Source organism: Falco biarmicus, chromosome 9 (genome assembly GCF_023638135.1).
Source record: "Falco biarmicus isolate bFalBia1 chromosome 9, bFalBia1.pri, whole genome shotgun sequence".
Taxonomy (NCBI): domain Eukaryota; kingdom Metazoa; phylum Chordata; class Aves; order Falconiformes; family Falconidae; genus Falco; species Falco biarmicus.
In genome coordinates, this window is record NC_079296.1 from 23,952,568 (window position 1) to 23,979,978 (window position 27,411).

Genomic DNA, 27,411 nt, shown 5'->3' on the forward strand with positions numbered 1-27,411 from the left:
CACTATGTGGTACATCATCTCCTTTCCAGGAGGTGTAAAAGTCCATTGCTCTTCCGTCCTCTTCCGCCTTCCCTTCTGTGAATAGGCCCTATGAACAAGCTGTATTCTTTCTCCCTCCTGGAGAGATTTTGATGCCACCTGTCTCCTCTTTGCTGTGTCTCCTTAGTCACGTGGTGAGTGTCACCAAAGAATTTTCCTGAGGGAGTTCTTTGGGCAGTAAGGGCACTGCAGGAAGGTAAGTCAGTGCGTAGCCTCAAAGGCAACACAGCATTTTCCTTTCTGAGCCGGTACTTGTGGGGATTTTATCACTACAACGTCTGGAGTATCAGGAACCACATCTCTATATATGTTTTAAATGAATGTTTAATGTTCTGACATTATCAAAATGAAATGCTTTGGTGCTATTTATTATCATCTGAAAAAGGTTTACTGATACTCATTTTCCTGGGAAATTTCATGGTGTCTCCTTTCCCCCTTGGGACAGAAATGAAGCATTAGCCTGTCTGAATCCCTCACAGAACAGTAATGTTTTCTTCTGACACGTTTAGACAGACAATGTAGCTTGGAAGTTTGTTTTAAAATGAATCTTGGCAATTTTTGTGTTTTATGAAATGATCTTCATTGGCTGCTATAAAATTATGGTGAAAGTAACTTGAATATCCAACGGAAATTTTTGTTCCTAAACAGCCTCAGCTTTACTAAGGATAGCTCTGTGGAACGTCAGAAGCGTGGCAGCTTGGCCATTTCTGAACTATCCAGAAACTCAAGGGGAGAACAGGTTGCAGGAAGAACATCGGGAGACCCAAATGCGTGGTTTTCACTGTTCTGACCCCTTTCGTTGCTGAGCAGATTGACAGCTGAGATCCTAAAGCAGGGGTCCTCAAACTTTTTAACCAGGGGGCCGGCACACAGATGAAGTGGCAGGCAGTCATCTGCGGCTGCTTGGTTTCCCCCCCAGCCCCCGACAGGGGGGTTCTGTAGATACCGGGGGCCGGATTGAAGACCCTGGGGGGCTGTATCTGGCCCACGGGCTGTAGTTTGAGGACCCCTGTCCTAAAGTATGCGATTCCCACCCAAGCAGGAGCTCCTAAAGGTTTTAATTGCTAATGTCATTTTATCGTGGAACAAAGAGATGACTTTTCTCTGTTAATTGCAAATCTTGTACAACATTCCTTTTACAGCAGTGAAATGCTTTAAAGACAAATATTTGATTCTTGGCTCAAAGAACTGACAGATTCAGCCATGATCTGGGAGGCAGCTACAGCCACACCACTGCAGAAACAGTTGTAAGGAATGCTCTGGATGGCTTTATGTGGAAGTCAGGTGTCTTGACTGCAATGGTGTCTTCCTTAGGCAGGAGGTAGACTAGATAGCTAGCTCTTCCTTAAATGTGTGAACAGGCAACAAGAAACAGCAGAAACATGAGGTTTACAAATGCATTGATTATGTGATTGCTCAATTCAGCCTAGTAAGTTTTTTTGTGATTTAGATAATTAACTTCTAAGAGGAAAATAATAATAAAGAAGATACAGACAGGTACAAACACACAAGAGATGAGTATTGATTTTTAGAGTGTGGTGAGATGCAGCAGAAGGCAATTTGAAGGAAGCCCTCAGGGTGTAAATTGGCCCCTGAAAGGGGACTCAGCTGGCTGTAATTCCCTGTCTTCCCAGGTGGAAGGAATAAGTAATTAAGGAGGAGGAGGAGTTATAAGGGGTAAGAGTAGATGCATGAGGGTCTTTTGTAGGCCTGCATGAAGCTGGAAGTAGCTTCTTGGAGAACAGCTTTTTTCTAGCAGAGAAGCTGACCTGTGGCTGTTGGTCAGTTTTGGAAAAAGCTGATGTACGGTGAGTGACCTCAACAACTGAAAAAAAACCCCAGTGTGGTTTCTGCTTTTGAAGAGATGCCAAGGAAGAAATGTGTTCTAAGCAGATAGGAAACCTTTCTTCTTGTAAGGGGGTACTAATTGGAGAATGAGAGAAGACATGGCAAGATAGGGGAGGGTAAGGCTGGATAGCAGTGTGCTAAGGTGTTGCCTGGAAAATGTGGGGAATGGACCAGCAAATTATATTTGCTGATAGAGCAGAATAAGGTGATGGTGCCAGAGAGCTGGGTTTGTGGGACACGGCCTTGAGAAGTGAAAGAGCAGGCAATGGGAAAAGTAGAGACAAGACAAGGTTTGCGAACTGGTGTAATGTAATCAGAAAAAATCGGTTTTAAGGGTGGTTTAGCTCCAAAATTGGCTAAAAAGAGACTTTAGAGAGGAAAGAATGTTTCCCTAGTCAAGATGCAAAAAGCTGGATTGATTTAATTCAAAAAGAGCATGAGCTTTTTGAGGAGGAGTGTGGATTTTCTATTGGGGATTTTGGACTTAAGTGACGTAGAAGCACTGGCTGGAAGCAAAGGGGCAGAAAGAGGACAAGACCAGGATAAAAGCAAAGAAGCTTGATTATACACTGGTGAATGTTGTGTTGTTGGTGAACTGGCTTGGAGGAGCCAAGGAGGTAAATTGGCAGATATTAACATGGCTAGCCAAAATTTAGTACTCAGTTGGCAGAGATGGTGGCTGGAGGGTGAGATGTAGATGGAAGAGTTTACCTAAAAGGAGTTTTCCACGCTGTGACTTTCCCTGCGTATACTGTGCTATTTATTCTCAGCATCTTTGAATCAAAGTCCTCTCTCTTAGCCACCACCTGTGGAGGTCTGATATGAGCCAGCCAGCAAGTCGTGTCTGATACATCTGGTTTAATTGTATTTCAGTGCTTAGAGTCAGAGATATAATATGTGAACAAGACCCTCTTCAGGGATGTAGGTAATTACACAAATTGGTGTGGAGACATTTTGCCAGAAGAGATGTATGTTGTTTACCTTCTTGGATTTGGCAGGGAATGGCCTTGCTATTTGTAGAGGTACAAGTTCTTATAGCTGGGAGAGCTGCTGTCTGGGCTCAGAAAGGAGTGAAATAACTGGGGGCTACAAAAGCCTGTAGCCTAGCAGCTTATGTCTTTAGGAGGATGATGTAAATAAACCCAGAGGCCTTTAGGCCCTCCTATGTCTTTGTGACAAAAGCTAGTATGGACAAAGGATTGCCTGGGTCCGAGTGGGGAACCCTGGTGGTGTGGTTTTACCTTTCGAGCATGCAGCCTTGGAAACAAGCTCTCCTGTGGCTGGTGATGCAGTCGCAGCAGAATGTTTGCAGCTTAGCTTGGATTTGAGACTTAGACCTGCGGTCTAGTAGACTGTCACTGTTGAGGCAAGGAGGGGCAATACCATGCATACCCTTGGCTTGCAGCAACTTACCTGAGGGGCTGACCTGTATTTACCTTAGCTTATGCTGAGAGATGTATAAACTGAATTTTCTTTCAAGGTGAGAAGCCCCCATGTGGACAGTTATTATAGATAAGCTAATGTGTGGCAACTCCTGAAGTTGTCGTAGTGTGAGATGTTTCATTTATATCCTGACCTTTTTCCAGCTGAAGCTGCCGCATGTTCTGCCCACAGAAGCTTGCACAATGGCATTGCTTCCTGTTTTGTTTTTTTTTTAAGCTGATGTTGGCAGCCTGTGGGGAAGGGTTGATCTTAAATGGGGTGGTGTGTTATAAAGGCACAAAGGCAGCTTCTAACAACTGATATCCTGCAGTATATCATCTCAAGGGGGCTGGGAATCTCTGGTCTGCCCAAGAATCACAATCCGCCTTATCAGCAGGTGATTCCCTTTGGATTGTTTCAAAGGTGATTTCTCCCATTCCCATTGATTTTTTTTTTTCTTTTCTTTTTTTCTTCTCTTTTTTCTTTCCTCATTCATTCAAACTTTTTTAACTTGTGAAAGTGAAGCAAAGCTTGGCTTGCTTCTCTTGAGGATCTGCCAACACCCACATTAACCCACAAGTATCTTTTTTTCTAGCCAGTGTTTTGGCAGGAGACCTTCTGTCTTCATATTGCATAGCTCCTTCTGGAGAGTGGAAGGGACAGATCTTGCACTGCTGTTCACAGTTCTGCTTAGAAGATTTTCAAATATGTGCCTTGAAGTCAAAGGGTTTTTGAATTTTCTGCATTATTTCTATTGTATGAGATGTGAAAATAAATCTGTACCTAGATGTACCGCTCCTTTTGGTGATCTTTACTAAGGATGTGTTTGGATTACTTTGGTTATTAGTGTAGTCTAGCCCCTGGCATGTTTGAATACACCAAAAGACAGTGAGGATGGCCACTTCCATTGGTGAAGAATAATGGACAGGTGATAGCATCCCAACTGCCTCTTCTTCCACCTGTTGCACCAGCACCACTCCTGTTGATGTCACAAGAGAAATGGTATCACCAACCCATATGTAAGGAAATGACAAATGGTTTCTTCTCAGAGAGTGATGTAGCTGTCAGTCTAGCAAGTTTAAGACACAGCCATTTCATGGGCCAAAGCATCATGCAACTGATGGTGCAGCTGTTTCAGATAGATACCTCAGTCATGATAATCTGTCTGGTTATTGCTTGTCTGCTGGGAGAGCTTGTTGTATAGAACTGTTCTCTGCAGACATAACAGGGTGCATTAGCTGCTCTGCTGTCATAAACTCTTGGACTAACATGGAAGTCACTTTCAGAAATCAGTTTATTTGGGTCTTGTTATTTCTATTCTGGGCTTTGAGTTTTTAGGCTTTCCATTAGTTTTTGCATTTAGAGAATCAGCAGGTCTAGTTTGTTGTGGTTTTTTTGTTTGGCTCTGATCATGTTGGAATAAGGGGACCATCTTGATGGAGATCTGAGTGGTTATCTTGTGCTGCATTTCCACTGAGGTGCCAGGCTTTCCTTGTCAGCCTCTTCAGGTGAGGAACTGACTTGTTCAAGGCAGGACTTGGCACCTGTCCTGCCTTTTAATCCAATTCATAATAGCCCTAGCTTTCTAAAGACATTGAAGTGTTCACTTTGGAATAGAAAAACAGTATTTTAAGGTGTGTGAGAAAAATCTTATTCCCAGCTCAGTCCTGTTATGAGAAATTAAATGCTCCAGCAATCACATCCATTATGGAAAGCGCGGACATCATGAGAACCATGCAGAAATCTTGTCAAGACTCTTCCCGTTGATGGTATCCATCACCACTGAATAGTTTCCCCTAGTGTGTGCATAAGCAGAATGGAAGTCTGTCCACACAGCCACTGCCACCGCTTCTGTTCCTTCACACAGAAGGTAAATTGTAGCCAGGATGAAATATTTTGCTAATTAAAAAACATTAAATGATCTCCACCTACCTTCTCCCCAGTGAACAATGCAATTGAATTATCATTAGAGCTTGTACAGAAACTTTGATAATGATGGAGCTATTTGTATTAAATTCAGCTTTAGCTTTCTTATTCTACCAAGTGCCATCACTGTGTTCGTTGTATTCTGAAGTCATAGCAAGCTTCCCTCTCCTGCTATTCACCTGATTTATTTCAGCCCCAACACGCAGCTCCTAAATTCTTGTTAAATTTGTTTCTGAACAAAAGGACTAAATTCAGAGTCTCTTTTAAATGAAAGACATGAGGCAGTTATGATTCCATTCATTTGCTTGTATCTATTCGCTGTATCTAGAGAGCTATTGTTATGCATGCAGTACTGGAAAATAATAATGCTAATAAAAAATAATAATTCTCCCAGGGTTTGCTGTCAATAGCAACAATCTAAAGAGAACTCAAGCCTGGAGACTGTGTGATGATATTTCAGTTCTGCTGCTAAACATTAATGCTTTCTGGATGCAAAAAGAGGCTGAAGAAGACAGACAGGACCTGGAGGGATCTGCTCCATCTCCAGGGCCAGCTCCTTGTGTGGTGTGAATGGGGTCATACAACTTTACCCCAGAGCTTTTCGACGGGGATATGCTGGCTGCTCAGTGGTGTGCAACTTACAGCACTGCTTTAAAGGGATGGTAACTTATGTGGGAACTCTGCCTCCTGATGGCTCTCCTGTCTTTCTCCTCTTTCCTCAGGACTTAATCTTCTGACTCTGGGACATGCAACAGCTGAAGTTTTATCTCTGTCTCGAGCAGGGCTGGAGCAGAAGCTCAAGAGCTTAGAGAGAAGTTTGAGTGAACTTGTTCTGTGTGAAAGGGTTTATAAAGCTGCTGGAGGGTTGCCCGTGACTCTGGGGACTGTGTGTGCATGATGCTGAATGTATAGCATGATGTTACTGCTGCTTTATTCCTTCCAGATATCGCAGATTTGACTGGCTCATGAGAACTGACCTTCCCCAGAGAAGAAATTAGAAGTCTTCTTGTTGGCACCCAATATGAGTCACATCAGGGTCAGCACTGGTGATGACCTTGGCCTTGTAGGAATTGTGCTTGTCTGGGCTGGGTGGCTGGCCTTATTCTCGGGAAGATATTTTTTTAACTTCAATAAGTAAAAACTACAGAATACCAGGTTCAGCAAAAAGCCTTGTGATTTAAAAGCTACTCTCTGTGTTCTTCTGTTCTCTGTTTTCAGAGAAGAGTAACTAGGCAGGTGGAATTAGTTTCCTTTCTCTGATAAAAGCAGATTAACACTGGCTAAAATTGCATCTGTTTTTTCTTGGTAAATGACTCGTAAGACACAATGTCAGAAGTGAGCCTTCCATAATGACTGTGGTTAATATTTTAGAGCCATTTTCTCTGTGGATCAGAGCTTAAACTCAAGCATGTGAGAATCGGCAATATATGCTGTACATTAGCTTGATTTCTATTCATCTGAAGCTCAAGAGTACTCTTCCTGTCCCTCGTGCTAATTCCAGAATACCTCTGAGTTCTGTGGAGCAAGGGATTTGCATCTGATTTCATACTCGGGTATATGTGTATTTACTTTAGGAGAGCTGCCTCATAGGCAGAAGGGAGGTAGGACAGCTCATGTGCTTGTAGGTCGAAGCTGAGATTTGGGAACTCTCAGTTCAGTTACCTGCTGTGCTGCAGAATTCCTGTGTTTTCCAGAAACTCCCTGTGCCTTGTGGTGACTCAGTTTCCTGAATTGTAGCATGCATATTAAAATCCTTGCCCTGCTTCCCGTGGGACCCATGAATCTAAATCTCTTCAAAGGCTGTGGTGCACTAAAATACCCTGTTAATAGGATATAAAGGTAGCGGGGGGAAGATCTCCTAAGGCTCGTTGGCAAAGCACCTATTCTGGTCATATGTAATTCTTTCAGAGGCTCATTCCAGATGTTGCTTCTACTCCCTTGATTTTTGTTCTCAGTGTGACAGTCAGCTTGAACAGAGCTCAGCAAGAAGCATTAATTTAAATTTGTGAAAGTGCTCACTGAATTAGATAAGGACCATTTCTGCAGCGGTTAGTTCCATGAAGCTCATCTAGGCAATTGCTCCTACTGTCCTCACTTGGCCCTGTCCTTTCCTGGTGCAAGGAAAGGGTGAGGATTGTTTTGGGAGCAACAGGGGATGGGCAATGGGACTATGCCCACAGGTTGATGTGGCTAGTTAAGTTTCACAACGTTTCCTGTGAGAGTGGGAAGAGACTAGTGAGAGGAGGTTACTGTGCACAGCAGTATTTCTCATATCCAGGAATGTATTTCTTGTCAGACTTGGTTCTTTGAGTATTTAATGAAGAAGTAGTCTTATATGCTGAGGGACACCTGGTTGAGTTGTGCAAACACAAATTACTGTGGTACAAGGAATACTGCACGTACTGAGGAGTGTGCCCTGGCTCTCTGGGTCTACTGGTGGTCTTTGAGGTTTTTCCCCTATGTTTGTTCTACATAGTACAGGGAATACTGGGACCAGCTACGAAGTGTTCAACACGTTTGTATAGGGTAGGGAATACCCGCTGCCTGTGTATCTCAAGGCAGTACCCCTTCCTGAAGTGTCAGGCAAAGGATGGCTTTTGTTCCATGTTTTGTTCCTGTGATGATCATTTTCTGTGAAGTGGGTCTTTGGCCAGATCCCTCTGGTATTGTCCATGAGTGCTACTTCATCTGGAGAGAACATAAATGACTGAATGCAGTTTCCATTTGCTATATGCTCCACAGGGATGTTTTCTGCCTGATTCCTGCTCTTGCTTTCCTGGAAAAAAACATTACATTTCAGACCATGGCACCTCTGCTGTTAAAACCCCATCTGCGTCTGACTTTCCTGTTACTTTCTGGTTCTAATGCATAAACCTATGGAAACTGAGTAAACTATATAGGTTTTAAAAATTACTTGACCCTGTCGTTTATTCTTAATGTCTGCTTCGGCACTCCTTGGGGTCTGGAACAACTGAATAGCCCCTGTGGCTGACAAAGCTGTAGCTGTGAAAATACAAGAGGAATATTCAAGTTTTAAGACTGCCACTTGGGACTGTATGTTGAGACAAATTATACTGTGCATGTAGGATAATGGCCTGAGCCTAGGATGGGAAGTTGTTGGAAAAATGCAACAGCTCTGGTGTGCTAAAAAAAATTATAAAATTGGACAGCCAAGGTAATAGTTTTCCTAAGAGCTCTTAAACCAAATTAATGCTGCAGTTATTATCAATAAAGTATTTTTATTTTACTTACATATTCTGTTGTCTTGCCTTTTTGCCTAAATTGGGGAAGTGAATTTCTTAATTATCCAGTTCTCAAGCCCTGATGTAGATTTTTAACACTTAGAGATATTTTCAACCAGATCCTTGTTTTATGAAGTTGGTGGGAAACATCAGGGAAATTTGGAAAATATTTTTAACTCCAATAGGTTTTTAAAAAGCATGCTGTTCTTCTGGTTGATGACCAGTAATACTAAGCAACTGTTGTTTCTACAGCTTGGGTGTTGTATTAATTCCAGAGAACTGACAGAAAATGGAAGCTCTTTTTCCTGTTGCTTTCATTTGACAAGCCAGTACATTCTTCCCCCAAAAGCCTGTACCAGTTTAACACTTTTCATCCTTACTAACATAAGAAAAGGGTGCTGCAGAGAGTCAGGAAAGGTTTCAGGAACTTAAACTGCAATGAAAAGAAATCAGAAAGCACCAGCGACACAGCTGGGCTAAGCCAGAATTCTCATTTCACATCTTTATTATGGGAATCCCCAGAGTTCCTGCTGGGACTCTGCTCTTTGCTTTCTCTGCCCCATTTCACAGCTCTCTCGCTGCAGCATCACCACAAAAGACACTCACCTTTTATTTATGAGTATCTGAGACAGAAATTATCAGCACCATCTATTGGGGAAACAGAGGTATTGGTTCCTTTGCTGATTTGAATATGCAAAGTCCTGTATTTTTTCACTTGCTTTTCTGACTTCTAGCTATAGCTTAATTTGAAAAATGTGCCTGGACAATCTGCTTGCTTTTTAACTTACAGTGGCCTGGAGTTTGCGCTTGGGGGATTGTGCCTTGTTTCAAAAGGTATCTTCAAGAAATGCAGTGAACCATTTAAAAGGGGGCAAGCAGACAAAGATTCAAATGTCAGAATGGTACCTTGGCCGTGGCAGGTTCTGTCACATCAATAGGACAAGGGCAACAGCTGAGAAACAATTTGCAGCTGAGGAGATAGGCGCATCTAGAGCCTTGAGTCAATCTACACTGGTGTGTCTGAGAAATTTGGGTGAAGAGCAGGATATCTAACCTTCTTGATCCTTTTAGGACAAAGAAAACTCTGTAGCTTGAAGAAAAGGCAGAGGAATTATCGTTGTTGGCACAAGACTGACTTTAAGGCGCATCTTGGGGTAGGAGAATAGTCATGATCAGTAATTTCAGGACAAGCATGGTTTGATCAGTGTGACTCCTCCTGATCAGGTTGGTGGTCTCCCTAGCATGTTGCAGGAAATGTGCATGTGTAGAGCCTATTGAGACATCTAGTGTGAAATTATCTCATAACTCTTGCTTATTCCGCTATGTTACGGGCTTTTCCCTTTTCCTGGGTACTCTTACCCACTGCATTTTTGTGCTGTTCCTGTAGCTGTACATCATAGGTGCTTTTGTCTTCCCTGCGCTCCTCTTTAAATAACAAGTAATTTCTTGCTGAGAGCACCATGCCAGCAGGCCAAGGTTCAAATCCCATTATTGATAAGCAATGATACTGCAAGAACACAGCATGTAATGGTCTCTTAAGTCAACAAGGTTTGATCCCTGCTACTGTGGGAATAACAATAGTCCCTGCACTGATGGACCAAACTCTGTTTCTCTGCAAGTTTTAAATGGTTTGCCCTACAATATTTGTTGGAGAACACTTAAATCTTTCTGATATGTCCATTGAAAAAACTTTCCTTAATATCCAGCAAAATTATCCTTAGACATTGTTCATCCATTCGCTGTTCTGCCAATGCAGTCTTTTAATTTTCACTCTGTGGTATTTGCACTGCTGCCTCCTATTTAGAAACAAAACTCTTATCCTTTTTTAGTCACTATTTTGCTTGGTAAACAAGTAAAGGTCTTTTATGGCATAGCTGCATGATTGCAGCTAACTGAATTAGCATTTTAAGAAGCTAAGGTCTCACAGGTAACTTAATCAGTAAAAGTTTAGCTCTTTTAAAATTGGACAATTATTCTTCCAAACTCTCTGGATGGCTATCGGAGAGACCTAAGTACTTTCTATCATAAATTCCCATTTCAGTAGCTTGCTCTGTCAGTGAAAAGTGATAAGATAGCTAGATTTCAGATAATCAACACCCTAAAATTCAATGACTGTTAGCTAGGTGAATGCCATTCTGAGAGAATGGGAGGATTAAATACAAGAGGGAGAACAGAGGTCTGTTACCTTTGGGAATGTGGACTTGTTACAGATACAAAAGGGTTAAGACCTCTGTCCATCGTGTAAGCTGGACTGCTTTGATCCCATGGGCTAAAAGGAATTGCAGCGCTCCTGAAATGCGAACTGCAGAATTGCTTATGCAGTGACAAACTCCGGAGCTCCTTCACTCGGTTATAAGTGATCCTAGTGACAGGTTTCCCCGCTTGCTTCCCTTGAGAGGTATGTGCTCAGTCTAATTGATTGACCCATTAGCAAAGCAAATTTCTCTTGCTATTCAGCCAAAATTTTCCTTCTGCTTAATTTCAGCCCATCACTCCTAGTTATGCCCCCTGTGAGCCTGCATGAGCTGCCTTTGCCATGCTATAGCTTTATTGATCTTGGTTCTGTACAAGTAATTCTTAACTGACTGAACTTACTGTTGGCAGTACCAGGGCACTGATGGCACTGGGGAGAGCTTGTTTCTTGGCTCAGTAAACTTTCTGAATGGCCATTTGGAGGCGTGAAAAGTGATTTCCAAGTTTTCCCCAAATCTTCAGATGTTTTGAGTTTGCACAGTTTTGTGTGTGCGTGCAGGGGATGTTGTTTGCAAATACCGAGGCCACTGGATGTCAGAGCAGGTGTCCTGAAATCAGAAGCCACGGTGTAAGTATTTGGCCTCTGGAAGATTTCTCAAGGATAATTTTTGGATTCCTCTAAGTCAGCATGTGGATGTGTTTTGTGAGGACAGGAGAAGGATAATGTCTGGGGAAAGTGCTTTTCTGCAGGTGTTTGGCTGAGGAAACCTGTTGCTGTGTGGAAGAGAGGCATCATAAGAACAGACCCTCAGACTTGCATACCCTTTGATCCTTTTGTTTCAATGCCTAGTCTAGGTATATTGCAAAAAGCACTGGGCATGCTCAAGTCCACATGAGTTGGGGGGGAATAATCACTGACGGACTTGCTTGGACCCTGTTTAGACTTACCTTGTACTAGGTAGATCTCTGTATCGCCATAAGCTTTGTGCTGGGGGTCGCATTCTGCTTCTGGGAGTTGTCGCTCAGCTGAGTGGCTGAGCAGAAGGATCAGTGATGCCGCTGTATTCCCAGGTTTCTGTGCGTGTACCCTTTCTGTGCCTCAGTTTACTCCTGGCTGCAACAAGATCTTTTTTTCCAGAGATGCTAGAGTAGAAAGGGAGAGAATAGTGTTCCTTTTGGTGCGATTTGATTTGAAGACCATTTGCAAGACATTTTGGGCAGCCTGCTCGTGCTGTCGTGGAAGCTGCTTGGACATAGTTATCTGAGCTCATATTAAAATAGATCAACAGCATAGTTAGAGGGGCACTGTTAATAGGAATTTGTAAACCAAAACCACTGGTGAAATTGTTTCCCATGTAGGTGTAAGTAGGGGAGTATGCATGGGGCAGTATACACTGGGAATATATTTTCCACAGCCGTTCTGTGGGAAGACAGCACATACTCATCTGTACTGTTACTTCTGCTGCGGAGTTTGAAACACTAGCACAAAACTGTAGTTAGCAAGCCTTAGGCACTACACAGTGTGTAAAAGCTGAGGTATCAAACTCCCTGTTTAAAGATACAAAGCCTCTCTCGATGCAAGGAGAAGAGCTAAGTGCAGAGAAATGCAGCAGCCTGCTGCTGAAAGGCTGGTGGACACCCCGAGCCGCCCACACGCCGCTGTGTTCCCGGAGGCTGCGCGAGCGCGTTAACCGGTGTGAGCTGTGCACTTTTCCGCTGTGACTGCAGAAGCAAAGCCAAGCCAATTATTTGCCCATCAGAGCGAGGTGACGGTGTCCCTCCTCCCTCTTCTCTATAGCCATTCTTCTGGTTTTGTATTGTTTTGCTGAGAGTGTAAATGCAGAGATGATTAATTGCCTCGCTGCCCTGCTTCTGTTTCTACATGGGATCTGCTTATTCCAAAATGCTTTGGCCCAAATGACTAAAGTGTGTCAAAGTGTGGTGATTAAAGAAGTATAAAATACTTTCTGAACATTCTATTTTCAACTCATTGTGACTTTGGACAGAAGCCCAGACAAGAGGGGGAGACAGAAGGGTGGAAAAAACCAAAAAAAAATCAGTGAGAGGGACTTCGGCAATACTTTGCTCCCATTTTATTGAGAAGACAAGATTGATAACAAACATTAGTGAGACAAAATTACAGTGATTTGTATAGGTTCCCAGGTGGACAAGTTTAATATTAATAAAATATTATAGCCTGCTCTATCACAGAAGTATTGTACTGATCATAAAATGAAAGGGCTTTATATATAGGCGGGGTGTGTGTGCGCTCTTATAATATGGATGGAGGCATCTCATTTTCCACTAACAGATTAAAATACTTGTTGAGCTGGAATAGTGGAGTGTTTAACTTGCTGCTAATGCTGTGGATGATTACTCTGGGAGAGGATGTGCCTGACAAACTTCTATTTCAAATGCCAGAGCAAACCGACCGGGTCTTGCTGAAATGACCCCTAAGTCACCAGTGCCTTAAACCCAGCAGCTCAGGTCCCCCATTTGTGTCTCTTGAGGCTGTCAGCAAGCCGTGCACCCCCACAGCTCTCCCAGGTGTAAGCATGGCGTGGCACATCAGAGCTGACAGTTCAAGTGCTTTTTCGCTGCTGCTCTGGAGTCTGTGGCGAGAAGGGAGCAAAACTGGAAAAAACAACTAAATAGAAACACTTCGGGATGAAAATATTTTATGTGGTGTTTTTAAGTAAGTTTCTTTGGAGTTTCTGTAATGCCTGCTTTTATTTTATTACAGATGATGCTGAGGGATAGGCTGGGTAACACTGCCTTGTGTGGGCTTCTTACCTGCAGTCATCTCTCTCTGCTATGGTGGGAGAGGAGCTGATGCTTCCTCCTGATCCTGGACATTTTTCCGGTGATTGCTTTAGTTGACAACAAATACCTACTGGTTTTGTGGCCTTAAAATGGTAGAGGAAAAGCTGACATGAGTTTTACAATAATGCAACACCATCCCCTGCTGTCCTCATGCACCTCTGATGTTGGCCAAATTTCCAGTCAGGTGAAGTCAATCTGCTTCCATGCTTAGCCCCTCTGTGTACTTTAATGCACTTCTTAAACTCCTCAGTTTAGTATATTTAACTTCTCACCAAGATAAAAGGGGAGGCAAATTTGTGGTGGTGGTATTTACCCAATAAATTTTTATCGGCTTCATCTTTCATTCTCCAGTGTGACAAACTAATGTAGCATACTGGACATCTGCTTTCCTTTAAACCATGTGGAACTGATGAATTGCTGGTTTAATTATTCCCAGGGATTTAAAAAATGATGAAATTAATTTTTTCTTCCAATATTAAATATTTCAAATGCTAATATCTTTTGGAAGTGAAGATAACATTTACTGCAAAATCATGTTTGTCTTGACAGCATTGTATGGTTTAGTCAAGTGAAATGAATAAAACTGTTAAACACACTATTTCCTTCATTTTATTTTGGCTAAAACTCCTGTTTCTGGTTTCAATTAAAAAATAGTATCATCCTAACCCTGTTACTCTTTCTGGATTTTTGCCCCTTCTCTTTTCTGATTTTTCTACTGTAAATATGTAAGAAATAGAAAATGCAAAAGTAGTCCCTATTCCCCTTTCTTCTCTATGTTCTCCACCTATACCCTGAATGCTGTTTTGAAATGAAATTTAAAGAAACAGTCTTTTTTCAAACAAGGTAAAAGGAAAACTCAATCTAGAAATCAATTAAGTCAAAATTCAATCAAGAAATTTCAATAAACATCTTCAAAGGATTATTTTTCTGTTTTCCTGGGAGAGAAAGCTATATGTTTTCTGATCAACTCTCGGCACTAATAACAAAGGGGACTATCAGAAGGAAAAGTGATATTGAGACTTCACTAAATATCCACTTTTTTGTTTCTCCTTTGAGTCAGATGATCGATTAATGGTTGCCTCCCAGGGCTGGAACTCGAGATGTTTTGATTCAGTTTCCTGTCCCATCATAGCATTCCTGTTTGGGATCAAATAAATTAATTTTGCAAGTCAGAATGTATTTTAACCCAGGCTTATCCCGCAGCCAGCACACCATAGTTCCCTGCTATGCTTCAGGTTTTTGAATCCTATGGAGAGCGGTGCAGCATCTGGCTCTGGCAAAATATCTTTATCTTTTGGTCCTTTCTCATAAACGAGTCTTTGTTGCTTGCTATGCATTCTCGTATGCTTTGAGTTCACTTTAATATATGGGTGTCTTTTGTCATGTGTTGTGGACCAAAGAAAGTCAGCTGAGAAAGGACATTGAAAGACTGTGTGTGTCCACTTCCAGCTTTCCCCAAGCATGAGCTATGGGTTTCGGTGTTGCGGGAGGTGGGAAGGAATGTTCAGTCCTGCTCATGCCCAGGGTTGGACAGAATCTAAGAAACTATTGAAGAGAACATCAGTAGCAGGGGAAAATCCACACAAGCGTTCAGGTTTGAAACAATAGCTATTATTTACATCCTTCAGGTTTTTCCTCTGCCAGGTAATTTCTATTCTAGCAGACAAAGTGATCATGTATTTCAGATCGCTATATGCTGGAGGAACTGGTTGCTCTTGGATAGAAACAAGAATGGAATTAGGGTACCTGGTTTGGTTCATAGCTTGATGACCCTGCTGGACAGCTTCTATAAAGTTGCTCCACTGTCAGTTCTTTGAAGTAGAACCTTTCCACAGGATGGTTGCGTTTCTTTTGGAGTCTCTAGATCAGTGGTCTGCATGCCTTGCTGATCAGTAGGTAAAAGTACAGAGCACATAATACTCTGGACTGGCTGAATCTTTTTCTTCCTCCCAAGGAAGGCATGACTGCTTCGTGTGGCCTCAGCCTGGTATACCAATCTCCAGAAGCTTAAAGTTGGGTACCACTGTTTCAGATGCTGCTGTTAGTCATCTATCTTCCCCAATTTTGAGTGCTATACATGTATTTCCCTTTAAACAGCAGGGGGGCTGTGGTAGGGGACGAGCTCTTTAAAGCCATTATTTTTCTCCCAAGAAGGAAAGATTAATGTTTCTGCATCACTTTTGTTGTTCTTCAGGCAGCTTTAGGACAGCTGTGCTAAAAGTGAAACAATGGGTTGTCACTTCTAAAATGCTGATGCTGTAAAGACAAGGAAGGAAAGGAATGGCAGATGTTTATCTCCACGTTTATACCAAGTTTTAGTGCATCAATCACTCAATGCTATCAAGACTTGTGGAAGAAAGATAATAAGATTTATTGGTGGCTGTTGGGATAACCCATCCAGTGCATAAATATGTTAGTACACCTCTGGGAAGCCTTGGTCCATCAAAATGAAATAGGTGGAAAGGAGCATGGGCCTCCCAGCTATGGAGCAGTTAAGCTCTTTGTGGGAGGTCGGTTCTCAATCGTCAACATGAATTGCAAGAAACTCTGGCTGGTTTTTTTTTTTTGTTGCATCCCCCATGTGTCCGTCTGTGTGTCCCCCCATATTCACTGAAGGACTGAGAGGCAGAAATCAAGAAAACAGACTTGTAGTGAAGGAGTGGTAGAAGGCAAGCAACAAGATGCGGTTTGCATGTTTTCCTTCCTCTGGTATTAAGTCATTGACGTGGCCGTGGCAGTTGGACTTGCAGCAGGCTGCTCGGGTGGTGCTGGAATGGGGAAGTGGGGGCTGTGACAGGGAAAAGACTCAGCTGAACAACTGAAGTCACTTATGAGCAATTGAATAATAAAGAAAATTTGACTTGTGATTATTTACTACTCTCTAATTATCAGTAGAAGCAGATGATTCAGAGCACCTTGGGGAAAGAACGGCTGGGTTTTCCATTGCTTCACTCCAGGGAAAAGAGGAGTGCTGTTTCCAGCTAACTTAGTTTTGTTTCCTTTGCACTGATCAGCCACGTCTGATGCTGTCAGTGTCCTGAAATGTAACACAAGCTACGATCGTGATGTGTCTGTAGTTTCTACTATACAGGTGTAGATAGTCCAGATGATTGATTCTATTTCAAAGTTACTTGTCATTTTTGGCTGATATACTTGGAATTTTGCATTTTGTGTGATTCAGAGCTGAGTGGTAAGTGCTTATGTAATCACAAAATTGATTTGGAACCAAGCCCAGTTATTTCACAATATGCAGCACTCAGGGGATTCATGGAAAAACAAATCCCAAAGAATGACTTGAGCATCTGTGGATCAGGTAGAACAAAGACAAGGCAGGCTAGCACAGGGGCCAGTCCTTGTTACAAGCAGATACAAGTGCAGACTTCAGTGCTGCAGGCTCACTCCTGCACAAAATGTGCACTAATGCCAGCTATACTAAAATGGAAAAAAAAAACCTCATACATCAAAGAGCTTCCTCTTCTGCTGTGTGGGGACAAATGCGTGCATCCCTACCCGTTCAGGCAAACAAAACTCTGGGTCCAAAGAATAGCCAGAAGTCTGTGAGTTAAGCTACCAGCCTACATGTAGAACCCAAGAGAGATCTCTGAGGTTTCAGTTTCATGCTCGCACATTTGAACACGCACTGTGGGATTTGCAGCAGAGTGCCCCAAGAAGTGCAATTCAGATGGGGAGGCACCTCTGGAAATCTCTAGTCTCCTGCCCAAAGCAGGGACAGCCTGAGGTCCAGCCAGGTGAGTAAAAGCTATTTCCAGTTGCATCTTGAAATCTTCCCAAGATGGAGTTTGTAAAACTGCTGTGGGCAGCCTGTCAAGCTGCCTGGCTGTCCTCACAGGAGGAAATGCTCTTCCCTTGTGTCCGGGCTGAACCTCTCCTGTCTCAACGCCTGGTCACTCCTCCTCCCACCATCCCCCACTATGATGAGCCTGCCTTCTTTTGAGGAGTGCCCTGTTGGCTTGGGGGGTGACTCCTGGGCTCCCCAAGGCCATGTCCTCTCGGATGAGCAGACCCTGCTCCTGTAGCCCTTCTGCAAAGGTGCTCCAGCCCCACTGCCTGAGCAGTTCTGCCCTGAGCTCACTGTGCTTTATTCAAGGCTTCTCTGCACTGGGGGTGCCAAAACTGTACACAGCATCTAACAAGGGCTGAGCAGGGGGAATAATTGCTTCCCTCAATCACTGGCTGGGCTTGTGTTCTCACACCCCAGGAGGCTGCCAGCCACCTTTGCTGCCAGGGTACAGGGCTGGCTTGTGCTCTCTGCTTGCTGTCTGCCAGGACCCCTGGGTTCCTCCGTGAGCTGCTCTCCAGGCAGGCAGACCCCAGCCTCTGTTGAGAATTTGGGCTCTTCTTACAAGAAGCAAATCATAAACATAACATAGTTCCTGGCATTGCCCATGTTCCATGTGCCCAGAAGACTGAGGTTGCCTTCAGGCATCTTGATGCGGATGATCAGCTTCTTTGAGCGCTTAGTGACTTGCTGTTGTTTGAAGCACAAGCATGGTTTAATAAAAAAAGACCCCTCTTCACAGCCTGGGGTAAAATGTTTTATACTTAAGAGTCAATTCCAGTCTAGGGAGTTTTTTATTCGCCCCTTTTCTCCTCTTGAACAGGTTGTCTTTAAAAACTCATTTGATAATCCATGAGATGTCGCTGAGTCTTAAACAGCAGCTACTCAATGTGTATTTGCTTCAACTTAATAAGAAATTCTCCTCTGTATCCACTTGCTACTGCCATTCCTTGGAAGTGATGCTGCATGTGCTTCCTTCCTTTTCTCGAAGATGCTGTAAAATTCTATCTTCGATAAGTTAAAAATCAGTCTCTCTCCTTAACTTCTGAGTGAGCGAGCTAGGTGAGGATTAGCTGCAGAGAAACCATCATCCCTCATGCTTAATCGAACTGGTGTGTTTGAATGAATTTCACTTCAGTAGTGTTAAAGCACCATGTGTGTGTTAACTGACATTTATCCAACTGGGGTTTTATTACTTTGTAATTTTTATTAATGATTTAATAAAAATAAGACAACCATACAAATCTGAGAATGTGCTTGATGTGTTTTTGGTTGTCTTTGAATAGACATGCTGCAGTTGCCCTACTACAGCATTAGCAATGGACTGTTCCCATCGGAATTGCCCACCATACTGTCATGGGACCAGTTAATGAAGCTGATGTGCTGTGCTTTGCCTTTGGGTGAACAGACGTGTCTTTAGCTCCAGATCTGTGCACAGGGTTGGAACCCAGCAGTTAATTTTTCTGGTGGGCTGTAGAACCTCTGTAACATCACAGAGCACAAATATTTAAACAGCTTAACAAGAGCCTGTTCTCTACTGTAAGTTGTCCCATAGTTTGCCTAGTCCAGCTATAGGTGACTCCATTTCCAGTGACAAATTTATGCAGTCTAATGGAATCAAAATGTATTTCTCCATTTATGTTTTCTGATCTGTTTCATCTTTCTAATTTGTCATGCTCCCTTATTTAGTCAATACAGACACCCTTTCCTTTCTTTGATTTCATCCCTTAGCTATTTGTATACCATGCTTTTTAGTTTGCTAGAACCATTATTTAACCATAATGATGTTACCAGCAGTACTATTTTAATGAACAATAGGTTTTATAGCTGGAGGCGTGTCCTCCTATAGTTCTATTTCTAATGGGGACTGAAATTGTTCTGTGCAAGAAATATCTAATGTCTTGTTTTAGTTATGCACAATCCAGTTTTCCAGCTGCTAGGAGAGGCAGATTGTAACTAACACTGAACATCTTTTATAGCACTGGGAGATGTAAAGTTAGGAATGGGAGGATCTGTTTTATTTTTTCATTCTTTTATATTTTCATTTTTGTCCTCAAGGGTGCTATCCACCTACCCGTAGCCAGCTGGGAAGCAATGCCCTGACCTCAGGTAAATCTCAGCTTTGAGTGCTTTGGAGCTCAAGAAAAATCATGGGGCTAGAAACTGGAAAGAAAAACACAATTTGGAAATAACTAGACCTGACATGATGGAATTATTTAAAATGAAAATGAAGTCCTAATTATCAGGAACAGCTGACTGAAAGATGGACAAGCTTTTGTTACCACTCTCCTGGACATCTGCAGGAGGAACTCCCACCTGCTGTGAGTTTTGGGACTGCATCCAAGGCCAACCTTGCTGCCCGTATGCACAGTAAGTCAGAGAGGCTGGCCCTGGAGGGTGCTCTCCAGAGCCTGGGCACCAGGATGGTTGAAGGTAACCTGCCAGACATGGGCTTCACGGTCCGAGGTGGGTGAGCTGCTGAATGCCCAATGTTTAATGTTTATGACTGCTCTTGCACCAAGCTACAAAGCCTAGCCTACACATGGCCATGGTCCTTCATGCAAAGTCAAAGCAGAGGCAGAGCTGGGCAAACTCGCTGTGAGATACGGCAGTCTTCAGACTGAGCCAGAGTGGGAAGAGGTTCAGGACAAATCAGGACTTGCCAGTTTCATCACAGCATGCCAACTGGCCTCCTGCACAGGTGGGCTGTCTGGATTTTGTGCGGTGGGACTGCTGTGAAGACCTGCAAATGTGCCTTTATTAGTTAGAGGAAAAGACCAGAAAGGCAGGACTCATGGGTTCCCATGCCGCTCCTCCTGCTTGGTCATGGGTAACTCAATTAACTGCTCAGTGCTTCAGTGCAAGCCATCTGTAACATAAGCGTCATGATACTTACCTGCCTCTGAGGGCCATTTACTTAATTAAATTGCTGAGATCTTCAGGTAAGAGATAGTTTAAACAAGTGCAGTAGAAGTAATGGAGCTTGGTTTCCAATGGCTTTGTCTTGTGGTTCGTTGCCAGCTCTGATTGAAACTTCTCCCCTGGGCCAGGACTTCATGAAGGTTTTCTTTCTCTTTCTAATTCTCTCTCCAGGATTCACAGGTGTTCAATAACAGGTAAGCTTGGCCTTTCCATTAGAAAGGGTGCTCCCAGGGGATGTTTCTTGGATGTCTCTTTTCTGCCCAGCTGCCTGGCTTTTTGAGAGATTTCCCTGTGTTACCGTAGCTGTAAAACTTCGTCCAAGTCAGCCAGTAGGTTCAAGCGGTGCAGCAGGAGGGGAGACTTGCAGACACGTTCACCTGCAAACTCCCAGGGCAGCTCGCAAAAGCTGTGCTTGTTTCGGAAAGCACATGGAAACCAGAGCATGGTAGTGCAGACCTGTCTCTTGGAAATGGTGGAGGAGCTGAGACAGGCAGTGGGGTTCAAGTGTTGAACTTGGGCACTGTTAGGAAGAGGAGTTGTGATCAAGGCTCATAAATCACTTGGACACTTCATCTGCTTCAGTGTGATGCTATCCTGACAATGCCCACATCCCTTTTTCCTTTTTAGTCATTCCCTTGTCATGCCCTTTGCATCTGGACGCATTCCTGTAAGGTAGGTGTGGTTTATGGATTTTCCTCAGTGCTTTAGCCAAGGAGAGCCTGTCAAAACCAGTTAGCTGATCCTAGGTCTCTCTGAGTTGATAGCTCTGCTGCAGCTCCCCTTGCTGTAATTCCTTCCTGCTGACAGGCTGCCTGATCGGGAAGAGTTCTGTAGGACTTTTCAGCTGTTCCAGCTTTTGTGCACCCTGCCTTCTGGGACTCCCACAGACAGGCTGGGGATAATGCAGAGGCACCTTGGCACCGCACTTTCAGCTGTGCTGGTGAATGCCTTGCAAGTCTAGGAGAGCAGCTGGGAAATCACTTACTGCAAAGAAAGGTGCCTGAGGAGAGGGCTTGGGACAGGGATCAGGGAACGGGCAACAGATCTGATGGCCTTTGAATGTGAATGTGTGTGAATACGTGTATCACTCACTACATCTGCACTTTTGTGGTGAGTTGACCTCGGCTGGACACCAGGTGCCTACCAAGATGCAATATCACTCCTCTCCTCAGCAGAACAGGGGGGAGAAAATAAGATTAAAAATAAAAAAAAACAACACTGTGGGTCAAGATAAAGGCAGTTTAATGAAGCAATAGCAAAGGTTGTGTTGGAAGTGAAGGAAAACAAAATATGTTATTCTCTACTTCCCATCAGCAGGTGATGTCCAGCCACTTCCCAGGAAGCAGGGCTTCAGTACACTCTGGAAGACAAACATTGTAAATAAAGAATGTGTGTGTGTCTGTCCCCCCCCCCTCCTTCCTCTTAGCTTTTATATCTGAGCAGATGCCATACGGTATGGAATATCCCTCTGGTCACTTTGGGTCAGCTGTCCTGACTCTGTCCCCCGCCAAGACCTTGCCCACCCCCAGCCTAGTGGTAAGGGGGGATGTTGGAGGGGCAGCCTTGGTGCTGTGCTGGTGCCCAGCAGGTACCAAAACCCTGGTGTGTTACCACCACCTTTCTAGCTGCCAGTACAAGCAGAGCACTGTGAGGGCTGCTGTGGGGCTCAGCCAGACCCAATACAACCATTTAGGCAGTGCTCCTGCTGTGGTTAATCTTGTTATCGTCAGTTCATGAGTTTAACGCTTTCTCCCTGTTTCAGTCTGGGTGAAGCAGAGTGAGAAACTCCTCTGAGCTACCTTTCTGTTTTCTTGGGTGCTGCTCAGCTGAAGCTGGGAACTAGCTGTAGTGTGTAAATGCAGAGTAACATCAATTTACGGGTGGAGGAATCCATGGGCGCAGGAATTACACTGCAGATGCAGAGTCTGGCTTTTGGGCTTGCAGCTGCGGAGAAAATGAGCAATGAATAGGCAGTTAATTGAAAGCTAAAGTAGCTATTTACTGACAGTATAGTCTTGCCTTTTCTCCTATGTGTAATCTGTGTGAGATCACTTGAAGTCAGCCTCTGTGACCCAACTTGTTTCCAGTATTTGTTTGTTTTTCCTTTTCCAGATGAATTTATATGCCGTGCTTTTTTTTTTTTTTTAAATGCCAGCTTCTTGTACTGTTGATCCTCACTGTTAAATGGCTGCTGTGCATCAGTGGTAGAAAACTGATTCTTTTCACTGAGCCAGTTAAATTCTGCTAATCTTTGCTCAACAAGTAATTGCAGCTTTAGGGAATAGGGATGCAAGAAGGACTACTTGGATAAAGAAGGATTTACAGGTCTGGGCAGAAAGAGTTTTCAAATTCTTTTGGGGTACCTAAAGTAAAGGTTGAGTCAGGAAAAGAGGTAAATATTTGTGGGATCTTGCTGATTGAACGGGGCTACTCAAGTCTACTTAAATTCTTTGCAGGGCTAAGGGGTTCATTCCTTGAAAGAATAATGCGGTTAATAAAAATGCTCCTACTGGCTGAGTTGCTGACTGGTAGTTCATACCTGCTCAGCTTTTTCATATTTAAATATGTTGTCTTATGAATATGTCGTGTAAATGCTTTCATTTAGAAAATCACATTGGTCAAAAGTGTAGAACAGGAAAGCATTTTACTGAGAAGACAGTTTTCTCATGTTGGGAGATTATAGAAAACAGCACAGTAACACTTTAGTATTCTGATGTAGCTGCTGATGGCCTCTGACTCTTAAAAGCTCCCCAACGGTAATGCAGAATGTGATTACTGAGCAGAAGCCCTGACAACTGGTTTGTCTCTGGAAACAGTATTGGCAATATCCTTAACACAGCCGATATAGGAACTGCTTGGGATCAGTTGCCAGTAGAGCTGGCTGGCATTTCTTTCATTAATATTAAATTCATAAGTGTGAAAAGGATTTTTCCAAAGGGTTAAAAAAATTGAGGGAGAACTGAAATTAAATACAGATCTCTTGCTGCTTCAGGCGCCGTTCCCAATCTGTCTACAGATAGAAAGTGGCGTCAAGAAGAACCTTCCAACTGAGTTGCCAGAGATGGAGGCAGGCAGGGCCATCTCCACAGAAATCCATGAGTATACCTAAAAGAAAGCAGGTTGTAGCTGAGAGGAAGAAATGGGGGTACTCTTCTTCCATCAGCCTGCTTAGATGCCACTCATCACCTTTGCTAGGCATGTATTGGTTTGATTTTTTTTCCCCTCTTTTTTTTTTTTTTTTTCCTTCCCCCCAGTAGAAAATATCTTTTAGATGCAGAAGGGAAAGAAGAAAGAGGATCTGAAAATGATTTGTGGAAAACTAACTTTAAGAATGTTTCCCTCTGCAAATTATTCTGACACAGAATTCCCAACCTGTTAGTAATTTTCTTCAAATATTTGAGGAACAGTCAATAACAAAAAGTGTCTTAGAAAAGGATTTTGCTTTAATGAGTACGCAATGAGGAAGATTAGAACAGCTCTAACTGCTCAATATCTGGACACCACGCTAATGAACACTTCAGAAATGCCAGAGGCACAGCATAGACTTGCATTAGTATTTGCACTGAAGCATGCAGGACTTAAAGCAAGGACCCAGTGTGGTAGATGCTAGACAAGGGGGTGGTTTATACTTAGAAGGTACTCGAGATGGCAAGTAAAGCCGTGAAGGATGTAAAGGGAAAGGAGCTGGGAGCTAATGTGGGCAGGATGACCAAGGCATGCGGGGAATGTGGCCCTGGCTGTCAAGCCTGAGGGATCCTGAGTGATGCCTCAGGTAAGGGGAGAGGTGAGACAGTGTCAAGATGCTCACAAAAATGCTGGAACCCTGACAGCAAAATAAGACAGAGATGGGCTATTTAGAGTAGTTCTAAAAATGGATCCAGGGATGTTTATGGCAGCAATTTCATTGCTTGGAAACACAGACTTTTAATATCTAAGCTTTGTGTAATATATGCAGTTGTGTCTCCAGGGAATTAAAGCAGCAAGAATTATTTGGATTGCCTGCATATATTTGTATTACTGTTCAGAAGCTGTATCTTCTTTTGTTTGTGTTGTTTTGATTAATTTCCTGGATTGAAGCTGCACATGAAAAATGTTTCAAGCTGTTTAAGGTTCAGGCTTTTATTCAGTAGAAGCATTTTGCAATTGGTTACTAAATCCCTTTGCTGTCTTAGAGCTGAGCCTCCCTTTGGCTCTGCAGGCTGGACAGCTGGGTTGGAGAGTGCCAGGTTGCCCACCGAGTCTGAAAAGATGAATGGGGGGAAAAGTTTTCCTTGTAAATGAACCCAGTAACTTGGCAGAAAAGTTTCTCTTCTGACTTGCTTGCAATGTCTCTGCCTGGGAAGCAGCAGAAACAGCTTTGTGTTAATTTGGTTATACTCAGAGCAGGAATAGCTTCATTTGTCGGTGTTTTTTATGTCAGAGAAATAACAAAAAGCCTCAGAACAGGTCTCTGGCGTGCCTGGAGCTGTACGTCTACCTGGGAGTTTTTTTCTCCATATTCAGTAGCCTCTAGATTGTCTGGTTGTGTTAACATAACTGTTGAACTCTGCTTGATGCAGGAATCCTGGTTTGGAAATGTACATCTGAGCTAGAGGTGCCAGCCTGTGCTCTGGGGTGATGCAGGTTAATCTTCAGATTATTTGGTCATTGTGTTTAATCTGTTTGCTCTGTGCAGTGAGATTGCTCTGAGTCTTGGGCTCAGAATAATCATGCATTTTAGTCTGCAGGGAAGGAAGTTCGGAGAGGTCAGATCTCTCCCTGTGACAGTGCCTGACTAGATCTCTATAGACAAACTAGTTTTGCCCGCATAGTAAATGGTTTTATCGTCCAGATCACCTTAATCAGAGGGTGGTTACCCTACAAAACAGTGGGCTTCTGGCAGTGGGAAGAAGATATTAACATGTATGTCTCTCCTAAGGAATACCTTGTGGAGCAGCGAATGGCCCAGCTGGCAATCTGTGTGTGGTTCAGTACAGATTTACCTGCCTGGGTCTGCCTGCAGGAATGAGTCCTGCGCTGCATCCTGGAGAGGACAACAGCACGCAGAGGCTGGTCTAGAGCTGCACTGTGGCCCCAAGGGCACTGTGCCATACCTGCGTGTGGTGCCACGCTGGGGGTCAGCAGGGAGTGGGGAGCCTGCGGTGCGCTGGCTGGCCCATGATTCTCAGATGCTGCTTGTGAACTTGGGCTTGCCCATGTGGCTGAGTCTTTCCTGTATTGCTCCTTTCAGCTACACCCTGAGCAGGATCCCTTTCAGCAGGTGTAACCGTCTGGCAGGGAAGGCTGTTGGGATGGGCTGAATTTGTCTCTGCCAGACCTCAGCCTCATGCATGTCAGCACGGAGCTGCCGTTGTCTGGGTGGCTGGGATCTGCTGACCTGCTGTACCTGGAGCAGCTAATCTTATTGTGAGGAAAAAGGCTGCAGATGTGCCCAAGAAATTTGACATAAAGCAGTGGCTTTTAGTAAAATCTGGCCTTGCCATGGACCCTTAGTTACTAGGTGGCCCACCACTCTGTGATGTACTTATCACGTAGCTGCTGTGTGGGGTCTTGTGCATAGGGACGGAAATACTTTGGAGAGTTTATAGGTGCCTAGTGGGATGCAATATTAGCTGACCGGACTGTTGCCTTTCATTTTCTATGTTGTGCCAGCTTGAAAGAGAGAGAGGCTAGGGTGGCTTATCCTGCCCAAGACATGGGAAATTGTTCCATTATTAAAATAAGTCCTTCTGGAAAAACTGAAGTGATGCAGCATTTTCTAAAGATAGGCATTTCTGGACACAGTATACAAAATAATTAAAACCTCAGCCAGTTACGTTAGAAAACAAACCATTAATTATTCACCAGTGTTATAAAAAAGAAAGGAAGGTCAGTTATGAGGGTAGTCAAGACCACTCATAGTGAAGCTTCTGCTGCACTTTGGTAGAAGAAACGCTCCATCCCTCAAAAACATTTTTATTCCTCTCCCCGCAACACACCCCTCACCCCCCCCCCCACCCCCCACCCCCGGGAATATAATTTCTTTTCAGTGGTTCCAACTGGATGGAGTCTTAATATAGTGTTCATAGGTTTCGTTTCTGCACATCTGATGGCAGAAGAAAAGCTGGTTTTTCTTCGTGCCTCAGTTTAACTACATCAAAAGGCCATGACCCAGCCTTGAAGAATGTTGGGGCTACCAGTGAAGAGCTATGCTTAGGGACAGAACAGGGTGCTTGCTTACTGTTTGTGTATCTTCAAATGAAGTTAGTATTTGTAAAAGTGCTCATCTTGGTTAGTCTGGTCCTTTTCAGGGACTGAATTGTACCCTTTGGAGAGGACCACTGCCAAGGTCCTGCAGGGCCAGTATTGGCCCCCATGGTCTTGCACCTCAGCAGATATCTTCATACAGTTACCGCCACTGTAACAACATCAGTGAGGCTGGACGCTCACTGGGAGTCATGTAGGGCCATCCAGAAGCTGGTTTGAGCATTCAGTGGCCCATCAGATGTTCACCCGTAAGGATGGTCCCTACAAGGTGGTTGGGAAGGAGAGCAGTTTAAGGAAACAGTGTATTGCATCATCAGGACAGGAGCCAGTGTACTTGGCTTGAGACGCTACAGAGAGCTCTGCTGTTAGGTGGCTGCGGAAAACATCACCGTATGGGTCAGAATAGGCAACACTGCATCATCTGTGCCTCTCTGGATAGCCGTGAAAAATCAGTAAGTGTGCTGAACATCCCTAGCCTAAAGAGCTGGGATTTGGGGTTTTGGTTTGAAAATCTGCTATGTCCCCTTGAGTTCAGTGCTTACAGATCAAAACCTTGGTCGTTCAAACTAAACCTTCAAATTGTTGATCCTAAGCTGCTACAAATCCCCCCTCTGTTGATGGGGAGCTGGCTCAGCTCTGGCAGATTTGGCCTTAGTTTTGGATTCTGTTCACACATGTGCAGCATTAAGTTTGAATCGATGGAATACCTGAGGAACAGAGGTTACCATTACAGCTGTCTTGCAAATCCTATATCCAAGGCATGTAATGTGGTATAACAGCAGCATTTGTGCTTGTTGTTTTTTAACCTGCAAAGTACAACCTACTTCACAAAATGTTACCAACGAAACAACTGCTCAGAAAATTGGCATATAAATATCACCTACTGAGTGTGACAAGGGATCTGCAGATGCTGTCTGCGATATGTGCACTTGTCCCGTATAAGATGGGGAT

The 27,411-nt window shown here is 43.6% G+C and overlaps 1 protein-coding gene across 4 annotated transcripts in view; it reads left to right on the plus strand.

The window, feature by feature from the left end:
• The window catches only part of SORCS1 (sortilin related VPS10 domain containing receptor 1), a 304,454-nt gene that overhangs the window by 14,580 nt on the left and 262,463 nt on the right, over positions 1–27,411 (plus strand). The window lies entirely within an intron of this gene.